Genomic DNA, 12,091 nt, shown 5'->3' on the forward strand with positions numbered 1-12,091 from the left:
GCTCCTGTGCTACCATCCCGTCGACGACGTCTACGAAGAATGGCTCGACCGCGTCGCCGAGCTCGTCCGTGCCGCAGGGGGCTCTCCTGCGCCATTCGTTCCGCTGCACCGCACCCCGCCCCGCGCGGGCGATGAAGCTCCGGCGGTGCTCTGGCCGCCTCCTCCTCAGGAAGGCGCCATGGCTCCAAGGCGCGTGGCCCCTGGGCGGAACCCGCTCCGTCAGGTGCCAGCGCGGCAAGAGCAGAGCTGTCAAGAAGTCCCTTGCCCACAAGAAGCTGCCCGGGCGCTCCCTGCTCTAGCACGTCGCGACCATGCTCCTGCTCCCGTGCGTCAAGACCCCGTGTTGCTCCTAGCTGCAGCGCGTGGGGACATGCAAGACCAAGCTCCCCGTCATCCAAGGCCTTCCGTGGCCACAGCAGGCTGCCGCGCCTTCACCGCTGAGCTACGCAGCGTCGCGTGGCCCGGCAAGTTCAAGCCAGACTTGCCTCCTCGCTACGACGGCACGGCTGACCCTGCGGAGTTCCTCTAGCTCTACGAGCTGGGCATCAAAGCTGCCAACGGAGACGAGAAGGTCATGGCGAACTGTTTCCCCATGGCGCTCAAGGACGGGGCCCGCACCTAGCTCCTGAACCTGGCTCCAGGCACAATCTCCTCCTAGGACGAGATGCGCACCCGCTTCATCGCTAACTTCCAAGGCACTCACGACCGGCCACCCACCATGAGCGACATGCGCCGCATCAAGCAACAGCCCGGGGAGACCCTGCAGAAGTACATCCAGCGCTTCAACAACGCGCACCTCAAGATTCCTAAGGTGACTGAGGAGGCCATCATCTCGGCCTTCTTCGACGGCGTGTGCGATGTCAAGATGAAGGAGGAGCTGGCGATGCATGAAGACCTGTGCACTTCCTTGGAGCTGTTCAACCTGGCAACCAAGTGCGCCAGGGCCGAGGAAGGGCGACTCTCCCTCCTCGAGCTGCCTGCCACAGACCCAGAAGAGAAGAAGCCCAAGGCCAAGGATGTGAAGCGCAAGGGGGCTACCGTGCTCGCGGCAGAACCAGACACCAAGCGAGGCAGAGATCAGCCCGAACCTTCCAAGGGCAGTCGGTACTGTGTGTACCACGACCTCCACACCCGCAACACCAACGAATGTAAAGAGCTCCGAGCCGTGCGAGAAGGAAGGATCAGCCGTCGCCCTGACCGCAGTGACCGGGGCTACGGCCGAGGAGGAGGAAGGAACGTAGGACGCTGGGAAGACCGTGGCCCGCGCCAAGGGTGGCGCGATCAACCTCCCGAGGATCACTGGCAAGACCCGCCTCGCGAGGGAGGCTGGAGGGATCAGCCTCGCGAGGGAGACTGGAGGGATCAGCCTCACGAGGATCGCCCGCAAGGCAACGCAGGCCTCCCACCGCTGCCGCCGCAACCAAGGAGAAACGAGGACCGCCACCAGGACGAGGGGGCTGGGGGCTTCCAGGAGCCGCGCGCGATCGCCTGCATCCTGGGCGGGGCACAAGCCCCAGCCTCTCAGCGCATCTTCAAGCAGTTCGCCCGCGAAGTGAACGCAGTCCTCCCCAGGCTCGAAGCCACGCGCCCTCTTAGGTGGTCGGCGTGCGCCATCACGTTCAGCTCAGCAGATCAGCTCAAGTGTGCGGCTACAGCCCGAGTCCTCCCGATGCTTTGTTCCCCAATCATCAGCAACGTGGTGGTCACCAAGACCCTCACCGATGGCGGAGCAGGGCTCAACGTCCTGTCCGTGGAAACATTCAACAACCTCCAAGTGCCCTACAGCCAGCTTCAGCCAACCAAGCCTTTCTCCGGTATCACCGACGGCTCCACGGTCCCGATTGGGCAGGTCCGCCTCCCTGTCACCTTCGGGGCACGTGACAACTACCGCACCGAGCTCATCGACTTCGACGTCGCTCACATTCGCCTGCCGTACAACGCCATCGTTGGGTACCTAGCGCTGGCCAAGTTCATGGCCGTAACTCACCACGGCTACAACGTCCTCAAGATGCCAGGAAGCGGCGGAGTCATCATGGTGCCCTGTGAAGAGAAAGACGCGGTGTGTTCCCTGGAACGAGCCTTTCAGGCCGCGTCACTGGAAGACCCGGATCGTGGAAGCAGGAGGCCTCCCGAGACCGCCCCTAAGAAGAAGAAGACATCGTCCGGCCCGACCACTCAGGAGGCCGGCCCCTCTGGGCCCGCGCCTGCCCAGGGGGAACCTCCTTCCATTGCATAGGAAAGCGCGCTCGGCGCCCTCCTCTGGCAGGGCTTGGGGGCTCTCCCCTGGAGGGCCACCGACCTAGCTAGGGTCACGAGGGAGGCACTTGGGCACCACATGGAGGCGTGTTTCGAAGCACGTTTCCCTCAAGAAGGAGCAAGGCAAGGAGATCCAGACCCTTAGGAGTTCGTCAACAAGGCCATTCAGGATCTATAAGAGTCAAGAGTCATGAAAGGCGGCCGCCGCTACCAGCAGTGGCTCCCCATCCAGGCGAGGATGGTGGGCTGCGCGTCTGCATCGACATACCAGGGCTCAACGGAGTGGCCTCTCTGGAGCACCTCTAGCCCTCGCGAGTGGGGCGCTGTGGAGGCCCACCCCACAGCTATGTTCGCATGCCTTACGGCTTGCCGAATGCGGCTGACACGTACCAGCGCCTCATGAGGGGCATCACGGAGGCACGAGAGGCCAGGCGTTCCGCAGCCCTGGCAGGGATGGAGATGGCCCGTGAGGAGCCGCCAGTGCCTCCGGAGCCTCCCGAGGCCCCTGGGCCTGGGGGCTCATGAGGATCGGCTGCCGCAGCCCACTGAGCCTGCTACATCAACACTCCTTTGTCCTCAACATCATCAGGTGACATCTTTCGAGTTTTATTTCCAGTTGGGAGCGCCCCCCCAGGGCTGCATTATTCCCAGGCCGCGTGGGTCCGTCCCTGCGGCGTGTATCCCTTTTTTATTCCATGTTGTTAGCTTACCTTGCTGGGGGCGCCCCTCGGGCTGCATGATCCCCAAGCCGCTCGGGCCAGGCCCAGCGGCATGTATCCCACTTGCGTTTATTTCCGATTATGCGTTAGACCCACCATGCTTGATTATTAGATGCCGGTCCACGGCACCTCTTCTTCTCCATGCCGACCACTTGCACGTTAAAGGGGGGGGGTACCTGAGCATCGTGACTCAGGGCTCTTACTGGCTCTCCAGCCCTCACCCTCTGGCCTTGTCCATGGCATCGTGACCTGGCATACCAGCGACGGCTGAGACCAGCTCGAGGGCCGGGACCCAAGGATGTAGAGTGCCGACATCTAACCAAATTTGCAGGGAAACATCACAAGATAAGGCCCAGTGCCAGGCGCAACCCGCCTAGAGGTAGGGCCCCGTGAGTCCCGCGCTGGCTCACGGGTGCCCAGATACACCTCGCCAGGCCCTACCATGCCAGCCACGTGTCAGGGCGGGGCTGTACACACCCCGGGGGCTCCTCCCGGAGGGGGCCCCCCTCCCACGTACTAGTGGAAGCACCATGCTCCGTGCTGGCTGACGACACTGCCGACGAGCGGCTATGCCCGTACACATACAGTAGCGCTATGCTCCGCGCTGGTGATAAACAACTAAGGGTGGCCCCCGGGCCGCACCAACCTCAGGGAGCCCAGAGCTCAGTGTCTAGCCTCATCATAACGCCTCCCCTCGGGAGTGCCGTGCGAGGGGGCTGGGCACGGGGGTTGCGCCTGGGTCACACCCAGACGCACGCCGCCCAGCCAGGTCCCCCCGGGCCTGGTTCGTCGTGCATCTCTCCTCAAGCGGAGCCAAGGTACGAAGGCTGTTTGAGCGTCAAGGGTGACTCCTGAGCATCATGACTCAGGAGCCTAACTGGTCACGTAGCCCCTCACTCCGTGGCCCCGTCCTGGTTTCCGGTCGGGACCAACGCTGGGTGAGGCACGCGCGCGGCCGGGCTCTGCAGACGTAGAACTATAGATCCACCCGCATCACACCTCCCTACTTGCTGTTCGTGCGCCAAGGGGGACTCCTGAGCATCGCGACTCAGGAGCCTAACTTGTCACGTGGCCCCTCACTCCTTGGCCCCGTCCTGGTTTCCGGTCGGGACCAACGCTGGGTGAGGCATGCGCGGGGCCGGGCTCTGCCGGCGTAGAACATAAGCAAGTAGGAAGGAAAGACGCAAATTTCAAGGAATTCAAAAGCAAATATTACAGTCCACACTGTTATCTCAAAGCGAAATGCAAGTTTAAACGCCTCCCCGAGGCATGATACATGTGCAGGAATTAAAGGCAGGACAGGAGCCGCGACGGAGTCACTTGTCGGCGGTGGAGCAGCGCGGATTGGGTACGCCTCATGGAGCAGTGGGGTCGGCAGCACCTTGCTTCGGCTTGGTGCTGAAGGCCCGGAACTTCCCCAGTAGGGCCTCTTCGTGACCCTTCATGGCCTCGGCAGCGGCAGCGACACACCAGAGAGCGGCCCCTGATCCTCGAGATAAGTCATCACCCGGAAGCGCCAGCTATCGTGGCACCATCCCCGCACCTAATGCTATCCCGTGTTAGCGATGCCGCTCTCCTTTCTCACCAAACGACGGCTGCTTGAGCGCCAAAGGGGACCTCCTGAGCATCGCGACTCAGGGGCTCTTACCGGACTCTGGGTCGCTCACCTCCTGGCCTTGACCACGGCATCGCGACCTGGCATACCAGCGACGGCTGAAGCCGCCTTGGGACTGGGACCTGTCGGCACAAAGCACCAAGCCCTCGTGAGGTTCAAAAGGGAGGACTGAGCTAAGACAGAATGAGCAACTCGCACAATTCTACGACAAGGGTTATATTAACAAAACAGGATCACATGCACCTTACAAGCCCCCACGGGACGCATTTTTGATTCCTCGCAGGGAACAGATCCTAAAGGGACACAAACTACGTGTGTCCCTGCAAAAGACGCCATCATCAACAGTGGGCCGTCAAGCACCGACGCCAACCCCATCCAGATCAGAGTCGGCGGCGGCCTGACGAGCCCGCCCTGCTCCAGGAGCGGCGCCGGCTCGGAGGCTCGTAGCTGTCGTCGCTCGTCTCCGGAGTCGCGAAGAGCTTGCCGGAGTCGCTGGAACCTCCGACGCCTCCACCACCTGAGGAGCCGCCAAGGAAGCGGTTGGCGGGCCCAGTCCTCGTCGCGGCAGGGTCCTGGCCACCTTCCCCGGGGCAGCACCCCGGCGGCGCCCGCTCGCACCAAGGCCTCGACACCACCCGAAGGGCCCCCTCGTCCGGGCCACGAGGGGCGAGCCGTTTCTTCGGTGGGAGTGGGCCTGGTTCCTCTCGGGGAGCCTTTCCCTTCTCTGCCGTTGAGAACCGGCGGATCGGAGCCATCGCAGCAAGACGGAGCAAGGATCGGGAAGAAGGAGAAGCAAGGAGGGATGGACTGGAAGGGCGCGCGATGTTCCGTACTTATGGCCGGCGAAGGCCAACCGCCTACCTCCATGATTGCAGGTAATCATGACCCACTTTGCATGCAGGGACTTGTCCAATCCGTACAGTTGCCGAGGCGCCATGGGGAAGTGGAGACGCCCACGTCCCATCAACCGCCATGCGGAGCCCAAGGCCGCAGGCTGTTAGGGCCAGCGGCACTTTGCTCTTGCCCTTCCACCTCCCTGCATGGCCAAGTCCGGGCGTGCCTTGGGCCCGGGGGCTACTGTCGGTGTTCTGGGAACGGGGGTCCCCAGACTTGCCTGCCTGCGGCCTGCGGCGTGGCTCAAAAGGGGGGCCCAGCGCGGCCCATCTTCACCAACACAAACCCAAGACCCTTGTGAGGGGCCAAGCCTCGCGGGGCGGACGACGCGGAGCTTCCTCAGGCACGGCCTCGTCAGGCTGGCTCACGAGGAGGCAAAGAGATCAAGGCGGGGTACCTCACGAGGTGCCCATGACGCAAGCCATGACGACCGAGGGCGCCAGGCGGGTGCCAGCCCGCGCAGTGTCCTCCTTTCCTCTTTGGTGCAAAGGGGGCAAGCGCAGCCGTGGAGTACCGAGGCGTCAGGCAAAGGTTGCCATTTCGGTGCAACGAGACCAAGACCAGGAGGACTACAAGATGAAGGTCACCGTGGAGCCCAGGACGGCGTCATCACTAGAGCTTTGCGCAGGCGAAGACTACTTTTGTCAGGGTAGCCAGTACTAGCTGTCCCCCTTCAAATTAGCCCACCATTGTTGGCTCCCTTCCCGCTCGATATTTGGGAAGAGGACCAGGGCCTCTATAAATAGGATCAGCCACCCGCAAGAGGGGGACAGAGAGCTGAGGAGTTCGGAGAAGGAGGCTCTTGAGAGAGGGGTTTCGATCAGAAAGAGAGAGAGAGAGAAAGGTGACTGAGCTCCTCCCAGCAGTTCATCGCCCCAGCCAAGAACAGACCCTTGCGAGGTTGTTCTTCCTTGTATTGTTCATCATCATCAGCCCAAGAGGCAATCCACCACACCACACACTGGAGTAGGGTATTACACCACAACGGTGGCCCGAACCAGTATAAACCCTGTGTCTCTTGTGTTGTTCTTGCCATAGTTTAGATCCTAGCAAGGCGGAGGGGTGCAGGTAGGTAGGAGGCGAAATCTCCGCGCGCACCCCAGTGTTCGAACCTCAAGGGTCTGTCGGAACACGAAATCCGACAGAGCCCATGGAGAGGGCTGGTTGAACATTAGCCGGTGGAGTAACGCGCTGTGGAGGCTGGATGAACAGGAGCCCATGGATGAACAGTCGTAGGTGGAGGCTGGAGGAGGTCGACGGTGGATGAACAATAGCTCGTGGAGGCTGGAGGGGGTCGACGGTGGAGATGAACAGGACCCCCGTTTCGACCCTAGTGCTCCAACACAAGTCCGTTTCGTCCGTTTTGCGGTACGCCACACCCCTCCCGATCAACAGGACCCCCGTTTCGACCGTTGGAGGTACGTTTCCTCCGTTTTGCAGTACACCAGACCCCTCCCGATGAACAGGATCCCGTTTCGAACATGGCCGGTCGAACACAAGGCCGTTTCCTCCGTTCTGCGGTATGCCCATCCTCGTTTCCATCACATGTTCCGTCCAAGCCCTCCCGATGAACACGACGCAATCCGTTGCCTCCCCATGAACACGACGACAACGCTGTTTCTCCGTTCCGACCTAGCAATGTACACGAGCCCCTAGCCGTACGTATGCGCGAGTAGGCGTTCGAGACCCCGCCCGTATGTACACATACGTGGCCGTATTTTCTTTCTTGCACCCTGGAAGTTGTACGTACGTGTACATGCTACGTGCGCGCCTCTACTACGACACGTGCGCGCCTCTACATCGACCAGTATGTACGTACACGTTCGCGACCAGAATGACAACGCTACGTACACATCGACTAGGTGGGTCCTGACTTTTAGGCACTTCCTTGCCTGCGAAGATGTAGCTGGTGGGTCCCAGCAGTCAGGGGGGCGAAATACGGTGGCCTGCCGGTGGGTCCCCACTGTTAGGTGGAGGAATAATTATTTTGCATGTAATAAGGAGGCACTTCCTTGCTACAGCCGTGGACCCAGCTGTCAGCCTCTCCACGTACAGTCCACGTCCGATGGAAGCCGTTCCTTGACCAAGTTGACCACGCTGCGCCGAGAGCACCAGGGCGGTGGACGACGGTGAGGCCTAGGAAGGGGACGACGCGGATCCAGGGAAGATGCGGCATTGGATGCCCACGCGTAGAGGAGTACAAGGGCACTGGTTCGCTGCGGTGTGAGGCTGCCATTTCCGCAGAGTAACAGGGGGTGTGGGTGAGTAGAGGGATGGCCTGGCCAGCGGTGGGAGTAGTAGGGTGCGGTGAGGCCTCCGCCGCATTGCAGCTGGCCACGGGAGGCAGGAGCACGAGGCACGACTGGCGCTGGTTTGGGCGGCTAGAGCAAGAAGACCAGAGGTTGAAGAAGCACTACGGCCATTGGATGGACATTGTACGGTCACTGGAGCTAGAATCGTGCATATTGACTAAGTTGACAAAGCCCTCCGTCCCCGTCAACTTAGTAGGCCCACAAGTCAGCCTGCCACTATACTGGGTCCCAGCTAACAGGGGGAGTATTCATTTTTTTGTGCGTAATAAGGAGGCACTTCCTTGCGTGCGAAGATATAGCTGGTGGGTCCGAGCTGTCAGCGGCGGTAACGTTTTTTTCGCGAAATACAGAGGCCCTTTCGGTGGGTCCCTGATGTCAGGTGGAGGAATCATTATTTTGCACGTAATAAAGAGGCATTTCCTTGCGTGCGGCCGTGGACCCAGCTGTCGGCCTCTCCACGTACAGTCTACTTCAGATGCATGTCGGTCGTTGACCACGTTGACCAGGCCGCGCCGAGAGCACCAGGGCGGTGGACGACGGCGAGGCCTAGAAAGGGAACAACACGGAGGCAGGGAAGACTCGGCAGTTGTTTCCCACGCAGAGGGGAGTATGACTGTACGAGGGTTTACTGGTTCGTCTGCCGTCGCCGGAGAATAACAGCAGGTGTGGGTGAGTAGAGGGATGGCTAGGCCAGCGATGGGAGTACGGTGGCGCGGTGATGCCTACGCGGCAGCACAGCCGGCCGCGGGGAGGAGGGGGCAGGCAGTCCCACCGACGCTTGTTTGAGCGGCTGGAGCGGGAAGAGCAGAGATTGAAGAAGCACGACGGCCGTTGGATGGACATCCAATAGTCACTGCTTGTGCATCAACCTTTTTTTTAGGAAAGCCTCAAATATGTGGAAAACAGCATACAACCCATCTGCCATTATTTCTAATAATTTTCAGCCCATTTGCTAATTCTTAAGGTTTTTTTGGAGCCCATATTCTTTTTCTTAGCATTACAGCCCAAATTGTGGCCACGGTTAAAAAATTATAGAAATTTTGCATATTTCGGTGCGGTCCGAACTGTTTTTAATCCCGAAATTTCGACTCACATTCAAACTGATTTAAAAAATAAATGTATATCAATATAAAATCCAACAAATTCTGCACGCATAAAAATTAATGTAATTTAAAATCTTGAAATGAAAAAAAAGATATTTGAGACTAATTGCCGGTTTGATGTGTTTTAAAAATGTACATCCCATTTCTCATTACTGACGGGCCATTTTCTCGGCTAGCCGAATGAAAGCTCTCCTCGTCTTGAAATATTTGCAGTCCAACAGGCCTGACAAAGCGACTTACTTGGCAAATCACAAAAAACTGGGCTATGGCCGTGGACCCAGCTGTCAGCCTCTCCATGTACAGTACTCTTCCGATGGAAGTCGTTCCTTGACCACGTTGACCACGTCGCGCGGAGAGCACCACGGCAGTGGACGACGGCGAGGCCTAGGAAGGGGATGACGCGGAGCTGGGGAAGACGTGGCAGTGGAAGCCCGCGCGGAGAGGAGCACGAGGGTTCACTGGTTCGGCTGTGGTGTGAGGCTGTCATCGCCGCAGGGCCTGGCCAGTGGTGGGAATAGTAGGGGCGGTGAGGCCTCCGCGGTAGCACAGCCGACCACGGGAGGCAAGAGCATGTGGCACGACCGGCGCTACTTTGGGTGGCTAGAGCAAGAAGACCAGAGGTTGAAGAAGCACTATGGCCGTTGGATGGACATCGTACGGTCACTTGAGCTAGAATCGTTCATATTGACTAAGTTGACAAAGCCCTCCGTCCCCGTCAACTTTGTTGGCCCACAAGTCATCCTCCCACTATGGTGGGTCCCATCTAGCAAGGGGTATTCATTTTTTGTGCGTAATAAGGAGGCACTTCCTTGCGTGCGAAGATATAGCTGGTGGGTCCGACATGTCAGCGGGGGGAACATTTTTTTTCGCAAAATACAGAGGCCCTTCCGGTGGGTCCCAGCTGTCAGGTGGAGGAATCATTATTTTGCGCGTATAGTCCATGGCCGATGGATGTCATTCGTTGACCAAGTTGACCAGGCCGCGCCGAGAGCACCATGGCGGTGGACGATGGCGAGGCCTAGGAAGGGAACGACACGGAGTCGGGGAAGACTCGGCAATGGTTGCCCACGCGGTGGGGAGTATGAGGGTTTACTTGTCCGACTGCCGTCGCCGGAAAATAACAGGAGGTGTGGGTGAGTAGAGGAATGGCCTGGCCAGCAATGAAGTAGGGTGGGGCGGTGCGGCCTGTGCGGCAGTACAGCCGGCCATGGGAGGCGGGAGCAGGAAGTCCCACCGGAGCTGGTTTGGGCGGCTGGAGCAAGAAGATCAGATATTGAAGAAGTAGCACGGCCGTTGGATTAACATCCAACGGTCACTGCTGCTAGAATCGTTTGTGGACTAAGTTGACAAAGCCAAAGTACACGTCAACCTAGTAGACCCACAAGTCAGCCTCCAAATCTGTCCCAAACAGCATACAACCCGAAATTTCTAGCCAGATTCAAATTAATCTTAAATCTAAATATACCTTAATTTAAATTCAATGAAATTTTACCCGCACAAAAACAATGAAATTTAAAATATCAAAATCCAAAAGAAATAGTATTTTGGAACTAATTGTTTGTTTGCTGTAGTTTTTCGTTTTACAACCCATTTATTATTACTTATAGCCCATTTCTTATTACTTATAGTCCATTTTCTGGGCAAAATGCATCCCTCCTCGTCTTGAAAGATTTCCGGCCCAGTAGGGCGTAGAAAAGTAAGTAGGCCTACGTTGGTTATTCTGCAAAAAACAAAATAGCTGGCTAGCAATTTTCAGAAAGGAAAAAACAAAGTAGGCTGGCCATGTGCTAAACATTGTAAATAAAAGCCTGGGCTAGACGGGCCACGGGTCCCACACAACCTAGTTGATAACCTTCTCCGTCCCAAAAAAACAAAATTACTGCGCGCGCTGCTGGGTCCCTACTGTTATCCTCACCATGTACAGTCATCTCCTTATTCCTCTTGGTTGTTGACCATGTTGACAACACCGGAGGGCGGCGCCGCGGCGAGCGAACCAAGGCGAAGGACGATGGTGAGGCCTCGGACGGGAACGAACAGGAGCCGGGGCAGATCACAGCCAACCGTGGGAGGCGGGAGTAGGCGGTCCCGTCGGCGCTGGTTTGGCTTTGGCGGCTCGAGGAAGAAGAGACTGAAGAAACGCGACAGACGTTGAATGTCAATCCAACGGTCAAGGTTGGCACAATTGTTTTGTTGACTAAGCGGACACCAAGTAGCATACTTTTTTATATATAGGAAGAAAACTGCGAGGAAAATGCGTTCATCTGCCGTCCTCCTCACAGGGAACGTTCGCCACATAAGTGACTAGCACCCTTGGTTTTCAACCGAGAGGTCTTGGGTTCGAGTCCCAGGAACTCTCAATTTTGTCCTCCTTCCTTCCTCACAAAAAAGGGAAAGAAAATCAAAGACTTGGGAAGGCGTACAGAACAAGCTAGTGTACCAGTAATGAGACGTTGCCGAGTTTTAGAAAAAAGAAAGACGTGCTCCTGTAGCTGGTTCGAATCCAAACCTAGACTATGACTATATATGGTGCTATGCTACTCTGCAAGTAATGAAACTGACATATCCAACGTTCGCTTCTCCTCTTCTCTATTACTCTGCCTAGCATCAGAAGCTCTGGCCGCAGCAACCATGTCCGCTGGCTGCTCGTCCACCTTCTCTTCAGCAGGCAACAACCAGATATGCGTAGGTTGCAACCCGTACCATCGCCTGTGGGTCTCATCACACCCTCGTCGGCATGCACACAGCAGTCGATTGCTCATCGCAACCTGCTGCCGTTGGTGTGGTGCCACTGCTGCAAATCATGCAGAGTCATCCGTCGTGTCTCAACCACAATCCGCAACCCTGGCCGAGTCTTCTACAAATGCCCGAATCATGGGGTAATAATATGTTTAAGTGTTGTTCTGCTGCTTTCAGTTGCTGATTTTTTTAATAGTTTGGTTGATGATCTACCAATTTGATTCGTGCAGAAAAGGGAAGCTTCGTGTGATTTGTATTTCTGGAAAGTTGCTGATGTGGGGGAATGCAACTATGCTGATTATTTGGTTAGCCGAGGAATCCCAATACCAGCAGGTTGGGGTGTTGGACAAGTAACTGAAGGAACGGCAGAAGAGGAAGATGCAGAGCAGAAGCTTAAAGATGCAGTTCCTCTGATCATGGCCAAGCAACAGCTGCTGAATGGCCTTGACAGCAATG

Source organism: Triticum aestivum, chromosome 1A, assembly GCF_018294505.1.
Source record: "Triticum aestivum cultivar Chinese Spring chromosome 1A, IWGSC CS RefSeq v2.1, whole genome shotgun sequence".
NCBI classification, from domain to species: Eukaryota; Viridiplantae; Streptophyta; class Magnoliopsida; order Poales; family Poaceae; genus Triticum; species Triticum aestivum.